Source organism: Microtus pennsylvanicus, chromosome 1, assembly GCF_037038515.1.
Source record: "Microtus pennsylvanicus isolate mMicPen1 chromosome 1, mMicPen1.hap1, whole genome shotgun sequence".
In the NCBI taxonomy this organism is placed as follows: Eukaryota; Metazoa; Chordata; class Mammalia; order Rodentia; family Cricetidae; genus Microtus; species Microtus pennsylvanicus.
In genome coordinates this window covers 154124670-154139880 of record NC_134579.1, presented here as the reverse complement: position 1 = coordinate 154139880, position 15211 = coordinate 154124670, and the positions used below count along the sequence as shown (strand labels likewise).

Below are 15211 nucleotides of genomic sequence, written 5' to 3'. Positions count from 1 at the left end.
AGTTAAGCCGAATGGCTTTGAGTTTCTCTGCGTTTTATTTGATGTTAGCTGTCGTTTTGCTGTATATAGCTTTTATTATATTTAGGTATGACCCTTGTATCCCTAATCTCTCCAAGACTTTTAACATAAATGGATGTTGAATTTTGTTGAATGCTTTTTCAGCATCTAATGAAATGATCATATGGTTTTTTTCTTCCAGTTTATTTATATGCTGGATTACATTGATAGATTTTCATATGTTGAACCAGCCCTGCATCTCAGAAATGAAGCCTACTTGATCATAATGGATAATTTTTCAGAAGGGTTCTTGTATTTGGTTTGCCAGTATTTTGTTTAGGATTTTTGCGTCGATGTTCATGAGTGAGATTGGCCTGTAATTCTCTTTCCTGGTTGAGTCTTTGTGTGGTTTTGGTATCAGAGTAACTGTAGCTTCATAAAAGGAATTAGGTAATGACACTTCTGTTTCTATACTGTGGAATACATTAAGGAGTATAGGTATTAGCTCTTCTTGGAAGTTCTGGTAGAATTCCGCATTGAAACCATCTGGTCCTGGGCTTTTTTTGGTAGGGAGGTTTTTGATAATAGCTTCTAATTCTTCACGACCAATAGGTCTGTTTAGATTGTTCACCTGGTCCTGTTTTAAATTTGGTATATGGTATTTATCTAAAAAAGTGTCCATTTCTTTTACATTTTCCAGTTTTGTGTTATACAGGCTTTTGTAATAAGATCTAATGATTCTCTGAATTTCCTCTGTGCCTGTGGTTATGTCCCCCTTTTCATTTCTGATCTTATTAATTTGCATATTCTCTCTCTGCCGTTTGATTAGTTTGGATAGGGGTTTATCAATCTTGTTGATTTTCTCCAGGAACCAGCTTTTTTTTTCATTGATTCTTTGGATTGTTTTCTGTGTTTCTATTTTGTTGATTTCAGCCCTCAGTTTGATTATTTCCAGTTTTCTACTCCTCCTAGGTGAGTCTGCTTCTTTTTTTTCTAGAGCTTTCGGGTGTGCTGTTAAGTCTCCAATATGTGCTTTCTCTGTTTTGTTTAAGTGGGCACTTAGTGCCATGAACTTTCCTCTTAGGACTGCTTTCATAGTGTCCCATAAGTTCGAGTATGTTGTTTCTTTATTTTTATTGAATTCAAGGAAGACTTTAATTTCTTTCTTTATTTCTTCCTTAATCCAGGTATGGTTCAGTAGTTGGCTGTTCAGTTTCCATGTCTTTGTAGGCTTTCGGGGGGCAGCATTTTTGTTGAATTCTAACTTTAATCCATGGTGATCTGATAAGATACAGGTGGTTAGTAATATTTTTTTGTAACTGTGTAAGTTAGCTTTGTTACCGAGTATGTGGTCAGTTTTCAAGAAGGTTCCATGAGCTGCAGAGAAGAAGGTATATTCTTTCCTCTTTGGGTGGGATAATCTATCGATGTCTGTTAAGTCCATTTGCTTCATTGCCTCAAATAATTCTCTAATTTCTCTGTTAGGTTTCTGTCTGATTGACCTGTCCATTGGTGAGAGAGGAGTGTTGAAGTCTCCTACTTTTAGTGTGTGTGGTTTAATGGCTGCCTTGAATTTTAGCAATGTTTCTTTTACATACGTGGGTGCTGTTATATTAGGGGCATAGATATTCTGGATTGAGACTTCTTCCTGATGAATTGTTCCTGTTATGAGTATAAAATGTCCCTCTCCATCTCTTCTGATTGATTTAAGTTTGAAGTCAACTTTGTTAGAAATTAGAATGGCCACACCAGCTTGTTTCTTAGGTCCGTTTGCTTGATAAGCCTTTTCCCAGCCCTTTACTCTGAGTAGGTGCCTGTCTTTGTGGTTGAGGTGTGTTTCTTGTAGACAGCAGAATGTTGGATCCTGTTTTCGTATCCAATCTCTTAGCCTGTGCCTTTTTATAGGTGAGTTGAGCCCATTGACATTAAGTGATATTAATGACCAGTGGTTGTTAACTCCAGTCAGTGTATTAGTAGTAGGGTTTGTGTGTTTCCCTTCTTTGAGTTGCGCTGGTGAAGGGTCTCTAGATTACTGAGTTATTGTTGGCATTGTTGGACTCCTTGGTTAGTGATTTTCCTTCTATTATTTTCTGTAAGGCTGGATTTGTGGGTACGTATTGTTTAAATTTGTTTTTATCCTGGAAAATTTTGTTTTCTCCATTTATAGTGAACGAAAGCTTGGCTGGGTATAGTAGTTGGGCTTGCATCCATGATCTCTTAGTTGTTGCAGTACATCTATCCAGGACCTTCTGGCTTTCATGGTTTCCATAGAGAAGTCAGGTGTAAGTCTGATAAGATTACCTTTATAAGTAACTTGGCCTTTTTCCTTTGCGGCTCTTAATAGTCTTTCTTTATTCTGTTTGTTTTGTGTTTTGATTATTATATGGCAAGGGGATTTTTCTTTGATCCAGCCTATTTGGTGTTCTGTATGCTTCTTGAACCTTCATAGGTACATCTTTCTTCAGGTTGGGAAAGTTTTTCTATAATTTTATTAAGTATATTTTCTGGACCGTTGAGCTGCACTTCTCCTTCTTCTACTCCAATTATTCTTAGGTTTGGTCTTTTTATTGTGTCCCATATTTCCTGAATGTTTTATGATGAGAATTTGTTGATTTTGCAGATTTCTTTGATCAGAGTGTTTATTTTCTCTATGGTATCTTCAGTGTCTGACATTCTCTCTTCTATCTCTTGTAATCTGTTGTTAGTACTTGTCTCTGTAGTTCCTGTTCATGTACCCAGATTTTCCATCTCCATTCTTCCCTCTGTTTGTGCTTTCTTCATTGCTTCCATTTCATTCTACAAGTCTTGAACCGCTTCCCTAACCTGTTTGATTGCTTTTTCTTGTTTCTCTTGGTTTTCTTGCATGTCTTTGAGCGGTTTATTCATTTCCTCTACCTTTTTGTTTGTAATCTCTAATTGTTTATGGCAGTTTTTCACCTCCTGTTTAAGGTCCTCTATTATTTTCATATAGTTCACTTTTGAGTCGATTTCTTCTATTTCTTCAGGAGTAGGGTGTACAATTCTTCTCATTTCAGGATCCCTGAATTCTGCTGGTGTCATGTTGCCTTTCAGGTTGTTGGAGGAATTCTTGCATTGGCGCCTTCCCATCTCTTCCTTCAAATGGAGCCAGGAGAGGCCTGGTGTCTTGTTCCAGTCTTTGTTGTGATTGACTCCATGGGTATATCCCTTCAGTGTAGAAGCAGGAACTGTTCCCATCCAGATGGGATTCCTCAGCAACTAAACATGACCGCCGGTAGGCCAATGATCCAGGGCAAAAGGATGAATGGAGCAAGGGGGGGCGCAGTATCCAGAAGCGCACAGGAAGCCTGGAGCTGGAGCTGAAGGTGCCCGGGCTCCCTTACAGGGGACCCTGAGGCCTGCCCGGTAGACAGGCACTCACCGCTCTGGGTGGGTAGCCTTAATGTAGGAGCTTAAAACTGTTCTTGAGCACTGGCCCTAGCATACAGCAGGGCAGGGTTGGGGAGGGGATCTGGGGGGGGGCTGTGTCATACGAAAGAAAGACAGCCCTGCAGAAGGAGCTGGGGGAGGGGGGTTTGTGCTCTCTTCAGGGACAGTCCGCCCCTGGATAGCACACAATCACCCGTCCAGATGGGATTCCTCAGCAACTCTCGATCTTTGCCATTCTTACAGTTGTGAGATGGACTCGCATCTCAAAGCCAGCCACGCTGAACTTTATAGAAGAGAAAGTAGAAAGTACATATGAACGCATTGGCAATGGAGACCACGACCTAAATATAACCCCAGCAGCACAGACACTGAGAGAAACAATTAATAAATTGGACCTCCTGAAACGGTATAGCTTCTGTAAAGAAAAGGACACTGTCAATAAGATGAAACAGCCTACAGAATGGAAAAAAAAATTTCACTAACCCCACATCAGACAGAGATCTGGTCTCCAAAATATAAAAAAATCTCAAGAAATTAGTCATCAAGAGAACAAATAATTCAAATCAAACTTTTACTCAGGTTCCTCAAATATGGGGAGGATTTGTGAAGAATATACACCCCAGGAAACAAAGTTCTTTTCAGCTCAATAGATATCCATTATGCCCTTTCTCACTCTGCATATTTAGCTGTATTTTTTTTATAATATGTCAGGCTTTGCAGTGCTGTTTTTAGAGTTCATGTGTGTTATCTGACATTTTATGAGACATCCCCCCTATTTCAGATATCTGTTCATCTTTGCTTTCTGTGACGTTGCTGTGATTAAATATTGACCAAAATATTATAGAAAAGAAGGTTTGATTGGGATCATGAATTACAGCAAAGAAATGACAAGGCAGACAGGCATATGGAGACTGCTTCTAAGTCACATAATCTGAAGGAACATAGCTTACTGATTTTCTCTGCATTCTTACACAGCCCTGACTAGGGACAGCACTGCCCACAGTGGGCTGGGTAGTCCTATATCAACTACCCATTAATAAAATGCTTAAATAATTTGACAGCATGCTAATTCAATGGAGAGAAATATTTTAGGTAAGGTTCCCTCGAACTTATTAATGTACTTTGTATCACTGTGATGAAAATTAAGTAGAAAAACCACTTTGTAAGCTCTATAGTGTTTGTTCGTATCAAAAAAAAAATTCTTCCTCCTAAATTTCTAGGTAAGGGAAGCGACTCAAATTTACATCAGTTTGTTTCCATACATTTGTATGCCTGGTATTATAAAATGTATTAAGCTTAATCTGCTAACTATTTTGGTGCATATAAAACTAGGTAATTGGTGTATCAACATGATAATGAAATATACTTATAGATGTAGGTAACACTCCTGACACCAGTGTGTATCTGATTTTTTACAGATGTCGCCCTCAGTGTGCAGTGCTGATTGTCTTCCTGGATTCAGAAAATTCTGGCAGGAGGGAATGGCAGTCTGCTGTTTTGATTGCAGCCCCTGCCCACAAAATGAAGTTTCTAATGAGACCAGTGAGTGTTAGCTAGTGAGATAAATCCTTCACATCACATAGATCATCTTCTCTCAGTCATACTGAATGATCAATTGACCAAAAGACAATTGAAGAAATAAAATATATTACTTTCCTAAGTTAAGTTTCATAGGTCTATGATTTTTAACAATTTATTTTAAAAAACTCGTTATACCATTGTAGTGGTATTTCAATTTTATTTTAATGAATAAAAACTATCTGAAGATCTAAGAGTAAAACAGTCCCACCAGTCAGCCTTACAGACCACATTATGGTAACATACACCTTTAATCCCCGTAGCCACAATAGCATGAATGTTTAATCTCAGTCACTACCCTTTCTGATATAGAAATCAGGGTGCATACCTTTAGTCCCAGTGCTATATCCCTTTAATCTGAGCCCTAGAGAGGGGGATGTAAAGTTCTCAGACATGGTCTGTTAGTTTTTTATATTTCACATTTGTTTCATTTTTGTACATCGTATATAAATTTTGCATATTGATACCAATTTTGTATATTGATACAAATTTGAGATTCATTTTGTTAAAACATATTGTTATGAATTTTGAATCTTGTTCATGGTATTGTACCTATACAGCTCATTTAACAATATAATGCTAATTTCTAGTTCTGGAAACTTAGTATTACCAACTGTTTAGGAAAATAGAGCAGACCAATCTACTCCAGAGAAGATAATGGATATTGAAGAAACTCCACATTGAGGTTACTTCCTTTGTGGAAAAAGTAAGTCATTTATAGAATAAATTAGCTATAACCTTTGGACTCACCAAGATAAGCTACAGACTAAATATTTTTCTCAATATTTCAAATGCAAATGGACTCCATATTGTGGATATATTTCTTCCCTGTATATATTATATACAGTCACTGTACTTATTTTGTATAGTTTTTATATTAATTATAGCCTTATTTTTATTATTTTTTTGACAAAAAATGGTTATGTAGACGACTTTCAATTGTACTTTAATAAATAAAGACTGGCTGAAGATCTGAGGGTAAAACTGTTTTACTTTTCAGCATTATAGAAGAGATTATGGTAAACAAAAAAACCACCTTTAATCCCAGTAGCCACCCTGGTTAATATAGAATTCTGGTGCTGCATGTTTTTATCCCAGTGTTGCATTCCTTTAATTCGAAACCTAGAGGGAAATATAAAATGGTGTGGGGAGACAGATCTCAGACACAGTCTCTTTCTTATATTCCAAGAGGCAAGATTGCCATTTCAGACTGAGGTCAAGGTAGGAGCCAGTGACTCGGTGTTTTTCTTTGCAATCTTCAGGTTGAGACCCAATTTCTGACCCAAAGTTTTTACTGATTGTGCTTCATACCATGACATATATCTTTGACTCCTTGAAAGTCTGTATTTGCTGGACTTTCCTCAAGAAACAGTTTTGACAGTCATACAACATTGTGACTGAATTCTACCCAAGTGTGGAGTGTTCTATAGATGTCTGTTAAGTCCATTTGGTTAATTACATCTGTTAGTTTTCTTATTTCTCTGCTAAGTTTCTATTTGGTTATCCTGTGCATTGGTGAGAGAGGAGTCTTGAAATCTCCTGTTATTAGTGTGTGGTGTTTGATGTGTGAATTAAGTTCTAATAATGTTTCTTTTACATATGTGCTTCCTGTTATATTAGGGACATAGATATTCAGGATTGAGTGTTTATCTTAATGAATTATTCCCATTATGAGTATAAAGTGTCCTTCTCCATCTCTTCTGTCTGATTTTAGTTTGAAATGAATTTTGTTAGATATTAGGATAACCACACGCACTTGTTTCCTAGATCTGTTTGATTGGAAAATCTTTTACCAACTTGATGGAGGAAGGTCATTGGCTAATAAAGGAATTGCCTTGGCCCATTTCATTGGTTAGAAGATAGGTGGGAGCAGTAGACAGAACAAAACGCTGGGAGGAAGAGGAAGTGAGCTCAGACTCGACAGCTCTCCTCTCTGGAGCAGACGCCTCAGATAGACGCCATGCTCCCTGCTCCAGGGAAGATGCACGCTATGAAGCTCCGACCCAGGATGGACTTAGGCTAGAATCTTCCCGGTAAGACCGGTGCTATACAGATGATAAGAAATGGGCTAGTCCAGGTGCGAGAGTTAGCCTAGAAGAGGTTAGGTAGAAATGAGCCAAGCGGTGTTTAAATGAATGCAGTGTCTGTGTAATTATTTCGGGGTAAAGCTAGCTGGGCAGGCAGCTGGGGTGTTGGGGACGCAGCCCCGCCACCACTCATATTACTACAAATGGCACCCAACATGGGGCTAACTGAGTCCACAGAAAGCCTGAGAAAGCTTGGAAAAGAATAGAGTAAAGCATGTTTCTTGTGACAATTTCTCTGGTCTACTCTGCTTGCCAGAGGAAAGCAAGTGCCTCAACTAAGAGAGGCTTCCTGACTCAGCTTTAGCTGCAAAGCCTGCAGCTCATTAAGAGGTCCTGCCACGAAACACTTAAACGGTGTTGATGAAAAGCTGAACGCATGCTTTTCAGTTTTCAGCCATAGCAGGAAAAAGCTGTGCCATTTAAAAATGCCGGCTTTCTGGACCATCCTGCCAGGGCAAACTCTGACTGTTTGAGACAGGAGGGCCCGCTACCGAGAGAGGACTTGAGTGTTTTCTGTTGTAGCTTGCTGGCTGGCAGGGACCTTGAAACGCCAAAGAGGTGTGGCTATAAACATGGCTGCAGCCTGTATATCCGCCATGAGGCTAAAAAGCTAAGGAATGGACTGGATCTAGCTGGCAAAGCCACGGCTTTAGTCCTACTGAGATTGCTTGGTAAATTAAAGACTCATGTGGTCAAAAATAGAGAGATATACAGTAAAGAGAGAGTCAAAGACAATGAAAATTTCTAAATGATTTACAGTGTTAAAATATATGCAGACTAATAGTTAAAATTCTTAAAGTAAACCTCTGTGACTTCAAGGTGTGGTAGCACACGCCTTTAATCCAGTGCCTAAAAGGCAGAGACAAACAGATCTCTGTGAGTTCAAGGTGTAGTAGCAAACACCTTTAATCCCAATGCCTGGGAGGCAGAGACAGGCGGATCTCCGAGAGTTCAAAGACAGCCTGGTCTACAGAAGTAGGCTCAAAAAGCAAAAAGTTAACCTAGGAATGTCACAGCTTAGATTCTTAAGTGCCTAGTGATTTCAAGGCGCAAATCAAAAGTGCTCCTGGATAGTAAAAAATTGCAGAATCACAGTAGGACAGATTCAGACCACTAAATGAGTCACACTGTTGGATGAATGTACGTAGGCTTGGGAGAGAGAAGAAAAATATAGAAAATAAAGTTAATGTTTAAAAAAAAGGTAAAGTCTTTAAAGAGACAGAATAAAGTAAAGTGATAGAGTAAAAATAAGCCACGTAAAAATGGAAAATTCACAGAGAGTCTGGATTATGTACATTGTGTTTTCTTAAAATTTTTGACTGTGAAGGAGCTAAGTACAGAGAGACATTTCATTATATGGGCTGCCAAGTGGAACCAGAACGGATATCATGAGGGTATGATTTCAGAATTTGGATCTAAGGATATGATGCTTTGGTAAGGAGTTTCTTATTTTGTTTTCACAGAGGATGAGACCCTGTTCATTTCTTCTATTCCGATTTGGTATGATGGACCACGTCCTCCTGAAGGTTTGCTGTGAACATCTTCAGAAAATTGCTTTGCTCAACTGCCAACTGAGATGAAACTAGCACACAGGTTGTACCATGAAAGACCTAATTAACGACACCCCCATTCAGCAGGAAGCAGTTTGGAGAGAAAAAACTGTGCCCATGTTCCCAATTATGGTTTATAAATGTTCTTTTACATTTAAAGGGGGATATGATATAGACATGAATAATTTGCATTAGTATAGATTTTGCTTTATTGATAGAGATTTAAGGTCAATTTTGTTATATGTATAAGTGTTTCTGATTTTGATTAAGGTATTGTGATTGTGTAGTTCATTTAAATATGTACTGTATAATTAAGAAATATAGGTTCTTAATGGATAATCATCGATAATAGTAAAGGTTGTAGTCATGTTAGTTAGATTTTCTAGATATATAGAGATATTTTAGATAGACATTCTTCATGTCTTTCAAAGATTACAGAATAGGACATTTAATGTTTTAATAACTGAGGACTTTTCATCACAATGAGACACTCTGCTCCTGGCAGCACCAATCTACTTCAAGAGGAAGATGGGCATCGAAGAGGATCTTTATGGAGTTTGATAGCCATTTGGGCAAGAAACTGTTCTTGCCTGGACTATTGCATAAACTGGACACAGAGAACCCGCAGAGAGAGGACTACTGAACTTGCCTAAGGTGAGATGATCTTTCGGGGTTCCTGATTCATGAAAGAGTCTGAGAGACATTCTGCAGGACACAACAGATAGTGACTGAACTGACTTTGAATTTTCATGCTTTATGGTCTGCTGGATACCATGGGCCTGAAGGCTGAAGATGGATGCCCCAACGGTACAGAGGAACTTTGGGTGACTGTCCAGGCAGCGAGATGTCTCTGTCATTTCTAGAGTTTTAAAAGTTGCTTTTTTCTTGTTTGCTTAGGTAGTAATGTATCTTTCTGGAGTCTTTGATGGAGTTAAGAATAGTTAGTTATAGTTTTCCTTAGTTATGGTAAAGATTATTGTAACTTTTACTTGATAACTCTTTTGTTATATGTAATTTTGCTATGTTAAAGTTAAAGCCTTTTTTTTTTGTTTAAACCGAAAAAGGGGAAATGATGGAGGAAGGTCATTGGCTAATAAAGGAATTGCCTTGGCCCATTTCATTGGTTAGAAGATAGGTGGGAGGAGTTTACAGAACAAAATGCTGGGAGGAAGAGGAAGTGAGCTCAGACTCGACAGCTCTCCTCTCTGGAGCAGAGGCCTCAGATAGACGCCATGCTCCCTGTTCCAGGGAAGGTGCATGCTATGAAGCTCCAACCCAGGATGGACTTAGGCTAGAATCTTCCCGGTAAGACCGGTGCTATACAGATGATAAGAAATGGGCTAGTCCAGGTGCGAGAGTTAGCCTAGAAGAGGTTAGGTAGAAATGAGCCAAGCAGTGTTTAAATGAATACAGTGTCTGTGTAATTATTTCGGGGGTAAAGCTAGCCGGGCTGGTGGCTGGGGTGTTGGGGACGCAGCCCCGCCACTGCTCATATTACTACACCAACCCTTTACTCTGAGGTGGTATCTGTCTTTGAGGTTGAGGTGTCTTTCTTGTAAACAGCAGAATGTTGGTTCAGGCTTTTGTTTCCATTGTCTTAACCCGTGCCTTTTTATAGGTGAATTGAATCCATTGCTATTAAGTGATATTAATGACCAGTGGTTGTGAACTCTGGTTATTTTTCTGGTGGTAGTGTTTGTGTGTTTCCCCTTTTTGAGTTGTGTTGGTGGAGGGTTGTCACATGTCTTTGCTATTGTGGGTGATTTGACTTCTTTGGGTTGAGGTTTTCCTTCTACTACTTTTTTAAATTTTTTTTTGTTGAAAAAATTTCTGCCTCCTACCAGCTTCCCATTTACCTCCCACTTCATCCACTTCTCTCCCTCTCCCCCCACTCCTCTCTCCCTCCTACCAACTCTTCTCTCCCTCTCGCCACTCCTCTCCTCCCCCGACTCTATTCCCCCTCCCTCTCAAGTCTGAAGAGCAGTCTGTATTCCCCACCCTGTGGGAAGTTCAAGGTCCTCTCCCTCCATCCAAGTCCAGGAAGGTGAGCATCCAAACAAGCTAGGCTCCCACAAAGCCAGTTCATCCAGTAGGATCGAAACCTACTGCCACATTCCTTGGTTTCTCATCAGCCTTCATTATCCACCATGTTCAGAGAGCCCAGTTTTATTCCATGCTTATTCAGTCCCAGTCCAGGTGGCCTTGGTGAGCTCCCAATAGACAGCCCCACTGTCACAGTGTGTGGGTGCACCCCTCACGAACCTGACTTCCTTGCTTATCTTCTCCCTCCTTCTGCTCCTCATTTGGGCCTTGGGAGCTCACTCCAGTGCTCCAATGTGGGTCTCTGTCTCTCTCTCCATCCATGGCCAGATGAAGTTTCTATGGTGATATGCAAGATATTCATCAGTATGGCTATAGGATAGGGTCATTTCAGGTTCCCTGATCTCCAAAATATATAAAGAACTCAAGAAAATAGAATTTAAAATGCTAATTAGCCCAATTAAATAATGGGGCACTGAACTAAACAGAGAATTCTCAACAGAAGAGATTCAACTGGCCAAAAAACACTTAAGGTCATGCCCAACCTCTTAGCAATCAGGGAAATGCAAATAAAAACATCTTTAATATATCATCTTACACCTGTCAGATCGGCTAAAATAAAAAAACACCAGTGATAGCCTTTGCTCGAGAGGTTGTGGAGTAAGGGGTACACTCATCCATTGCTGGCAGGAATGCAAACTTGTGCAACCACCTTGGAAAGCATTGTGGCGATTTCTCAGGAAATTCTGGATCAACCTACCCCAAGACTCAGTAATCCCACTCTTGAGAATATACCCAAGAGATGCCCTATCATATGACAAAAGCATTTGTTCAATTATGTTCATAACAGCATTATTTGTAATAGCCAGAACCTGGAAACAACCTAGATGTCCTTCTACTACTTTTTGTAAGGCTGGATTTGTAGATACGTATTGTTTAAATCAGTTTTTTTGTCATGGAATATCTTTTTTTCTCAACCCATGGTGAAAGAAAGTTTTACTGGGTATAGTAGTCTGGGCTTCCTTCCATGGTCTATTAGGTCTGCAGCACATCTATCCAAGATATTCTGCCTTACATGGTTTCCTTTGATAAGTCAGGTGTAATTCTGATAGGTTTACCTATTTATGTTACTTGACCTTCTTCCTTTGCAGCTCTTACTATTCTTTCTTATTCAGTATGTTTTGTGTTTTGATTATTATATGGCAAGGGAAATTTTCTTGATCCAATCTATTTGGTGAACTCTAAGCTTCTTGTAACTTCATATGGAATGCCATTCACAGTGAGATCATTTACTTTCCATTGCCTATGAATCAAAGATATAGAATACTCAGCTCCCTCTCCAGCACTATGTGTTTCTCCATGCCAGCATGTCCCAGGAAGATAATAATGGACTTAGCCCCCAACTATAGGACATCCAATTAAATGTTATTGAAGTCTACTGAGCAAAAAAGTGTTTTATGACTGTCTAAATTAACCTTTTCAAACAAAATTAAATTATTTGTCCTATCAGGGGGTTCTGCTTTTACCTTTATAAACTGCTATTTTCCTACAGGCCACACATGTCTCCTCTAAACAGAGGCAGTGCTATGTACTCCCTGATCAAAACCCATTCCCTCCTCCCTTGTTGACTTCCCTTTATTCATTCTCTATCTCTTGTCTTTGATTCTTTTTCCCTACCCATTGTCCTCTTGGACATCTCAATCTCCTTTTGGTTGAGAACTTGATCTTCGTATGTTGTTTGCAGACTCCAAGGGTCCCTACAGATTCTGTTACCTGTTTCTTATATGTCAGTGTGTTTTGGCTGGTGAATTCAAACTAGAAAATGTATCACACAATTTGTCCTATAGAAGACATGATCTCCATCTATTTCAGGGAAAATGTTCATAAAAGAGAAAGACATCAATCTCTCCAACCACAGGATCTGAGATATTAAATACACTCTGTGCAATACAGTGTTTAATCATTTTAATCTCTGTAAACTCACTAGTTTCAGTCAATTCATCATAGCATTCAGAAAGGACTGAAAATATCTGTGTATTCTGATAATATAAAATGGTGTCACCAAGACAAAGTTAAATAGACAACATATTCTTTTATTTCATTTCCCATATTTATAATGAATATTCTGAAATGAAAGTATTGCTATGCAGCAGAGTCTCTCAGCTACATCATGAGCAAAGGATTCAGATATCACAATGTTTAGTCAACTCAATGAACTGAAATATTCTGTCAATAAATGGCAGTAGTTGTAGTAATCATGTTTTTCTCTCTCCAGAAGATGTGGATAAATGTGTGAGGTGTCCAGAGGACCAGTATGCAAACAGAGAACAGAACCAGTGTATTTAAAAAGCTGTGGTCTTTCTGAACTACAAAGACAACTTAGGGATGGTTCTTACCTTAATGGCCTTGTTCTTCTCTGCATTCACAGCTGTGGTTCTTGGGATATTTGTGAAGCATCATGACACTCCCATTGTCAAGGCCAACAACCAGAGTCTCAGCTACATCTTGCTTAATTTCACTCATCTTTTGTTTCTTGTGTCTCTTACTTTTCATTGGGCATCCAAACTCAGCTACCTGTGTTCTGAAACATATTACATTTGGAGTTGTATTTACTCTGGCTGTTTCAACTGTGCTGGCCAAAACAGTGACTGTGATGTTTGCTTTCAAAGTTACAACCACTGGAACAAGGATGAGGTATTTTCTGGTTTCTGTTGTTCCCAACTACATCATTGCCATCTGTACGCTTATCCAAATTGTTCTCTGTACAATCTGGTTGCAAATTTCTCCTCCTTTTATTGACAAAGATGTTCAACCTGAGCATGGCCAAATCATCATTGTGTGCAACAAGGGCTCAGTTACTGCATTCTACTGTATCCTGGGATACCATGCCTCCCTTGCATTAGCGAGCTTCATTGTTGCTTTCTTGGCCAGGAATCTCCCTGACACATTCAATGAAGCCAAGTTGCTCACCTTCAGTATGCTGTTGTTTTGCAGTGTCTGGATAACATTTCTTCCTATCTACCACAGCACCAAGGGCAAGATAATGGTGGTTGTGGAGGTCTTGTCCATCTTGGCTTCCAGTGCAGGCCTACTGGGATGCATTTTTATGCCAAAGTGCTACGTAATTTTGTTAAGACCAGAGATAAATTCTCTTCAATAGATAAAGGGGAAAACAACTTCCTAAATGCACATTTCATAAATTGTATCTGACAACTATAGTATTGGCACCGAATCACCTAATACAATACAATGTAAACTATATGAATGGCTAATGATTCTCATCATTTCTTTTAAGGATTAGGCACAGCAGTGTCATGTATACTTCTTTTCTGTACAATTTCATCTATAATGATCCCCACAGCCAATTATTTTATAAGATTCAATTTATTACAATTAGTGTACAAGAGATGTATTCTTTTATACCTCAATTACTGGCAACATTAAGATTAATGCTAAGTAATTGTACTGATAAAGGAGTGAATGTGGAACTTTGAATGCAAATGAAAACAGAAAGCTTTTAGTAGAGTTAAATATTGCTATCAGATGGAAAAACTAATATGCTCATTTTTGGAGCAAGAAAAGTGAATACTATTGCATCTTAGGAGTTAGAGGAATAGAATTTAGGAGAGAGAGAAATGTATGATAAATAGATATAATGGGTTTTGAGGAAGATAAAATGTTTCTCTGCATTTAAATTCATGTGTGTTTTTTTCTGAGGAAATGAGTTCACTATCCATTCCTTACAACTTGCCGTCCCTATTACAATAGCTCTAATGAAAGAGTTGCACTCTTCTGACTTCCAAGAACAATTTTCTGTGGCTTGCAGGAAGAACTGTGAAGGAAACAACTCTTTTAAATTTAGATTTCTTTTTCTCACCACTATGTCTGGTTGTTATTTCTATATTTTTTTCTTTCTGCTGCAGAAAGTTTCTCTGATGATCTCAAAACAAGGCCCTGATCTATAAGTGTAACACAATGCCATTGCAAGACGCTTGTTCTTTTTTTGTTTTTGTACATTAGGATTTGGTTTTACTGTAGATAACTAGACCATCTAGTCTCTGATTTTTCTTCACCCAAGTAGTTTCTGGTTGGATCAATTTTGTGGATCTGGTATTCAATCTAACCTGATATTGATTACTTACTCTTAGAAATTTTGTGCAACCATTCTTTAATCTATCTTGCGGGCAGGATATTTTTGTAGATCAAGAGGTTTTTGCATGTGTTTTCATCTATAGTTTATGTTTGGTACAGGATAAATTGTATTTCAGTACCAAAGACACTAGCATTCTGGGTTAAAACTCAATGTAAGCACCAGGTCAACTTCTGCATGTTCAATCTGTTGTGAATTTGAAATTGCTTAGGTTTTATTAAAAAGTTCTTGCCATCAATCTGTGGATATCATCTATAATCTTGTCGATAAATGGGGTGATTGGTGACAGACAGTTTATGACTTTTAGGCAATAACTCAATTGGATGTAACCATATGATAAAATGTCTGTCTCACTTATTCATTAGTAAATTCATTTAGATCTCCTGCCATGCTACTAAAAG

General features: G+C 38.6%; 1 pseudogene; it reads left to right on the top strand.

Moving 5' to 3' along the window:
- LOC142837578 (vomeronasal type-2 receptor 116-like) overlaps window positions 1-13844 on the top strand; it is a 28062-nt pseudogene extending 14218 nt beyond the window's left edge.
- The last annotated feature ends 1367 nt before the right edge of the window (window positions 13845-15211 follow it).